This window comes from Chroicocephalus ridibundus, chromosome 1, assembly GCF_963924245.1.
Source record: "Chroicocephalus ridibundus chromosome 1, bChrRid1.1, whole genome shotgun sequence".
NCBI lineage: Eukaryota > Metazoa > Chordata > Aves > Charadriiformes > Laridae > Chroicocephalus > Chroicocephalus ridibundus.
The window spans coordinates 212,316,756-212,323,054 of NC_086284.1; positions in this window are offsets into that span (position 1 = coordinate 212,316,756).

The following is a 6,299-nucleotide window of genomic DNA, read 5'->3' on the forward strand; positions in this document are numbered from 1 at the left end:
CATCATTATCTTCGAAGCTTTGAGTATTGCCTTGCATGTTTGGTGACACCGTGTTTGCTAGTCAGCGCTGGTTTTATTTGAGAAAGGGGAGCTGCAAACAAAGCTCCAGTTATCGTCTCCGGGAGCGGGGGAGGCTGGATTTCCTGCAGGGAGGAAGCTGGACAGGTGGTGCAAACTTTGTGGAAAGATTTGTTTTGCCAGCTGTGGTGCGGTGGGATACATCCCAAACACCCCGCACCTATGGGATGCTTGTCATGCAGCGAGAATAAAACCCAGAGTCTCTCCAGGTTTGTTCGGACTGAAAAGTGCTTCCTTAGTGCCAAAAAGATTAGTAGAGTTATTTCCTGCATCCACCCTGCAGAATGCGGGGTGGCGCAGAGCGGCAGCACATCTCCTCTTAGGGCCAAGAGGAGACAGGGAAAACCACTGAGATGTTACACAGCGCCCAGGAGTAATGCTGGAAACTATGAAGGTCCATGGAGTGTGTAATATCTGTGGTGTAAGGACTGAGGAGAGCAGAGAGAGATGAGTTTCTGTATTTTCTGGTGTAAACAGTATAAAAGCACCCACAACCCCCAGCACCAAGGCACACCCTGGATGCAAGACCAGGCAGGGATGAAGGTGCTCCGGGGTCAGAGCAGGCAGGCCATCTGCATGGAGGGCTGCTGCCCGCAGGGGTCAGCATGGACAGGTTAAACAGGTCTGCAAAAAATTGTTATTTTTTCCATCAACCTTCTGTCCTGTTTCAGTGCAGAGAGTGGGAGAGGACAAGAGTGATGCCAAGAGGCACCTGCAGGTCATCCAGCAGCGCTGAGGGAGGGGTAAATAAAGAAGCAGTGAACTTAGGTGTTTGTTTTTCCAGCTCGTGCAGTGAAAAACACATTTTTCCTCAACTGCCTGCTGGAGAAAGGGCTCTCCTTGCTAATGGCTGGAATTGCATGAAGCCTCCCGACCCCAGGCCCTGCCTGGAGCAGAGTAAATGATATGCTCTGTAAAATATGGTCAGGTTTCAACATCAGATTGTGTAAATATGCTTCTGAGGCAGCAGGGTCTTCTCCACGCTAGACTTTGATGATGTGTTTAAAATAGCTCCTACGCTTCAGCAAAAACGGTTTCCTGCTCTCACCGAGGCCCCTCCAATCCGTCTGCTCAGGCTGGCAGAGCCCGACTGCAAGAAGCAACAAGTTGCAGGACCATCTGGCTCTGAAACACCAGTGCCAGGCAAAGCATGGTCCAATGCAAAGGAGCAAGAACAGGAGCGATCCACCAAGGATGATCTGGGGCCACCATGTTCCAGCAGAGCCCATGCAAAGATTCATAGAATCATAGAATCACCTCGGTTGGAAGGGACCTTTCAGATCATCAAGTCCAACCATCAACCTAACACTGACAAAAAACACCACTAAACCATATTGCTAGAGCACTATGTCTACCCCTCTTTTAAATACCTCCAGCCATAGTGCCTCAACCACTTCCCTCGACAGCCTGTTCCAATGCTTAATAACCCTTTCAGTGTAAAAAATTTTCCAAATATCCAGTCTAAACCTCCCCTGGTGTAACTTAAGGCCATTTCCTCTTGTCCTATCACCTGTTACTTGGGAGAAGAGACCGACTCCCACCTCTCTACAACCTCCTTTCAGGTAGTTCTAGAGACTGATAAGGTCTCCCCTCATCTGCATGTGCTTCCTTGGAGAATACCCCAGGGAGGCAGAGGAGAAGGAGAGGTCACGTCACCCAGGGTAGCTTTAGGGTATTAAAGCTTGGATACAAGTAAGAATAACACTCAGTGGTGGTGTGATTGTCCCAGGAAAACCAATCTCTATGCCCAGGACCCTCAGGCTGAGGAGGGACAAGTCATGTCCCCTGTGAGTCTCTCCAATACTCAGCACTGGTGCAGGGCTGGATTTGGACCCAGTTGCCTGCAGGGAACATCAAGAAGAACAAAATAGGACATTTTTCTGTTTCCAGTTGAGAAGCACTCACTGTGGCATGTCAATCAGATCACGACTCTGTATGATTTCTATAGGAATACTCCTACACCTGGCAATAAGGTGAACATCCCAGGCCATTGGAAGGGAAGGGCCACGGGTAGGAGCATGGTCCAAGGATTAGAAGAACAGCCTGGGCACCTGGGTTCAGATTTTAGTCTGCCACAGACCCTCTGTATGAACCAAATGGACAAAATGGGCACATGTAGAGGACCATGTGCTTTTGTGTCCAAGAGATATCCAAGATTGGTGCCTCCAAAGCACCAGGACATGTACAGAAGGCAGATGGGAAGTGAAGCTCAGCATACCTGAACATCACCACCTTTTCCTTGCTAACAGGGATGTGGAAGGAGAAAGACATGCAAGACCGCAAAGGGCACAGATGTTGCAGTAGGAGCACAGGACGCAGCTAATGCAAGGAAGCTGATGGAGTACAATAAATCCATCCAAGTGGCAATTTATCTGGTGCTTTCTTACATTTCCGCTTGGCTTCCTCTCCCACCCCAACCCAGCTCTCCACCCTCTCACTGAATATCTGATTTCCCAGCCAGTAACCCTCACCCCATCCACATCCCCTCTGAATGTGGTCTAGACGTTCTAATTGTATATAATCCTAGAGCTATAGTCAACACCCCACAATAAGCCCTGCAGTTCTGTGCACGCCGGGGATTCATTTGCACTTGTTTTTGCTGGGCATTCAGAACACGTCTCGTTAAGGAGAATGTTGGGGATTAAAAGGTCAGGGTGACGTGAAGATGAAAGCACATCCTTTGAAGAGCGTGATAAACAACACTGCCTCATACTGATTTTTTGCGTACCAAGCGACAAATGTTGAAGGGAGTCACGATGTTTTCTCAGAGCACCTTGCTGTGTCCTTGCTCGGGTAGGAGTCTTTGCATCGCTTGCTCTCCTGCTTACCCTGCATGCTCTCTTCCCCTACCCAAAAGCGGACACCTGTGCACACTCCTCTGTCTGTAGAAGGGCACAACACTGCCAGAAAGACCTCAGTGGTCTCTCTGCGTGCTCTGCATGCCTGGCAGAGGAAGCCGTTGGGTCCTTTGTGGATGCAATTCAACGTTGTCTTCTCATTTTCTGCTGTAGGAGCTAGAAATCTTCTAAAATTACAACCTCTTTCCCCTTTTGTCACCTATCCCTTGCTGATGAGGGGAGTTGTCAGCCTTCAGTAGGGCCTCCATTAAGTCTGGCTGGGAGACCCATGCTGAAGAGCTGACCTCTCAAGTGACACCCCAGCCTCTACCAAATTAGTGGTAGATAAGGTGCTGCACGAGATTCTGGGACAGGCTGTTGCACGGTGAAGACCTGGCTGGTGTTTTTTGCTTAACACAGGCTATTTTTAATCAGTCTCAAGGGCTCAGCAGCGTGCCAGTTTCAAGTTTTGGAAAGTGTGAAAACGAGCTGGATGAAATCAGGAAGGGAACTTATCTGGCTTTGCAGTAAGAGACAGGGGCCAGATGCCTAGAGGTTACTCGGGAAAGAGGTCTTGAATGACAAGTGTTTATCTTTCATTGCTCATGAGCGTTCTTCATCAGGAGGAGATGGGTGGGGAAGAACAACATGTTTTTCTATGCTTTGAAGCATTAGAAAAAGAGACATCCTTGCTACGGCAAACACACTTGCAAGATATGAACAGCCCCATGCAGCGAGGAAGCATTGGAACAAGTGGAAGAGTTTCTTGGCAGATTGTATTGGGGGGTAATGCTGGCTGCTGGCACCCCAAAGCATGTAAAGGTTGAAGAGGAACATCATGGGAGTCGGGGGAGAGGGCTGAGAGGGACAGACCTTGCCTCAGGGCTGGGGTCTCTGGGGTGCAACAGGGGAGGCAATGGAGTCATTCCATCCAGGTGATGGACCTTTAGGGACCTGTCCATAGGAGGAATGACTCAATCACATCTCCTCCTGCAGAGTGGACATCCTGGAGGAGGTCTATGAAGCAGACAGAGGTGGGCAAAGACGGAACTCTTGGTAGCACTGATCTGCAGTGCGGTGTGATAGGACAACCAGGACATACCCATGAAAGAGCCAACTCCTCACGCTGACATGCCCAGCTATTGAAATATGCCTGGTGAGGCCAGGTTTCTTTTTTTTTTTTCCTTCACTGACTTTTTTTTTTCTTTCTCCTCTTTTCTTTGCCATACCCAAAGTAAACACACTCTCCATTCAGACTCCTGCCCTGAATCAGCAAGTCGGGCTGGGTTTAATAGCAATCCCTGTTTTCAAAGCTCCATGAGATGAAGTGTGAAGGACTTCCAGCCCTGCCTGCAGGCTGACTCCCGCAGGGGTCAGCAGCTGGTGCAGGGAGCAATGTGTTTCCTGCCCTGCGGCAGCGAAGGAGAGGTGAACGGAGGAAACAGATGTGGAAATTCGTCCCCCTCCCCAGCCTATCGCTCAACAGCAGCAAAAAGAAACCAGATTCGGGCTCTTTTTCAGTGTGGAGGTAATGACTGCTTAGTTTTGCCAACGGAAAAGGGCTGCTGATCCTGATAGCAGGGTAATCATGTTGCCACACAAACAAGAAAGTGAGAAGGAAAAGATATTTTGTTTTGTTCTCTTGCTGTTTTTCTGGCTTACCATCAGTTCAGGTGAAACCTTCACAGGGCGCCTCGGTGGGTTTCTCAGATGCAGTCAATGGAAAGACTGTTCTCTTGTGCCACTGACTGCCAGTGGCTGGATGTGACGACTTACTCGCCTCCTGGCTCCTTACAATGACAGCTAAAAGGCTGCGAGTTGGGTTCAGCCACCTGAAGCGAGCAGGAGCAGGCTTTATCTCCAACAGAGGTGAGCGTTCATTACAGTCAGTTTGCACTGTCAGCAGCTCAGCTCACTACAAGGGAATAAACACACCGTAACAGAGGCAGCGATCGCTTAAAGCCTGGGCACATAAACCCTGAAACACTCGTTGGGATTTCCTCTGAAAATGAAGTTTGACGGGGCTAAGCTTTTTTGCATACGGAATTCCTTAAAGACAGGGACTGCGTTCTGCACAGCTCTGGGCAGAGGTTTGCTGATGCTCGATAAGCAGTATCTTATACGTTCTAACTGATACACATGCTGTTCCTCTCATCCTAAGGTGTAATATCGAGCTGGGGAAAACCATGATGGAAATTCCTGCAATTATTAGCTATACACTTATATTTAGTCTTGGTTTGTATTGGATCAGGAAGAGAAGTCTGATAAGGGTTTGGGACAAGGTTTACATTCATCAAAATATTTTATAGACAATAAAACCATGAGGGAATATATACTGATATTCTGTGTTTGTTATGTTGGAAGGATGGTGGTGGAGATTACAGCTGCTTCTTAAGGCCTAGCCAGGACCTGAGCTCTGCGGTACAGGTACAAACTGGGAGGCAATCCTAAAGATCCTGCTGTCCAGTCAAAGGAAAGAGAAATCAGCCCATTTTCCTGATTGCAAATTCAGTCAGACATGCACAAAGTGTAATATTCCTTCATGCAATGCCAAGGAGACACAAAAGTATCTTGTATCTAAGGGAGCGGGACCCAAAGCCTGGGACAGCTGTTTTGCACAGCTGGAGGAGTCACTTTTACATAGCTAGGATCCATTTGGCCAAAACTTTGATTGCAGGAAAGCCGTGATGCATATTGAGAGTCCCTTGGTTAAATATATGCACATGATCCCCAAATACCTGCGTAGCTCTTACTTTTGGTGAATTTCCCAAAGAAATCCCCATTAGTTGCTGTCATCTCCCCCAAACACCTGGAAACCCAGAAGGCTCCCAGCGCATCACTGGGGCAGCCGCCTTCCTCTTCTCTTTGCATTCGCCGTGGACAGGAGATGTTTTATGAGCCAAAATGCAAGCACAGAGCCAACAGAGCTGGGACTGCTGCCTGGCTCAGCCTATCAATCCGACAAATAATTATAAAAATCAAGAAAGCTCTGCTGCAGCTATCAAAACCACTGGAAATTTTATCTTTGATTTCACAGGAAACTGGATGGGCCCCTTAATCTTCCTTACTTAGGGAGGGGTAGGGGTGGGAAAATACAACTTTTGTTAAGGAAGAAAAAAAATGATGCAGATAATGTGTAGTGTTTTTGTCAAGGCTTTTAATTGTTGTTGCCAAGGAAATGTATCCTCTTGGGTCAGGGATAGTGTGATGACAAAATGCAAACAGCTTGATTCGTGTTTATGGAGAGACAGAGCCAAATTCATCCCTGGTGCAACTCGGCCGAAATGCAGAGACGGTTTTGGCTCGTTACCTAGCTAACAGTTCTGAATTAACATGTTCTCCCAAGCTATTTTACAAACAACACCTAATTTATTAAAAGGGAAA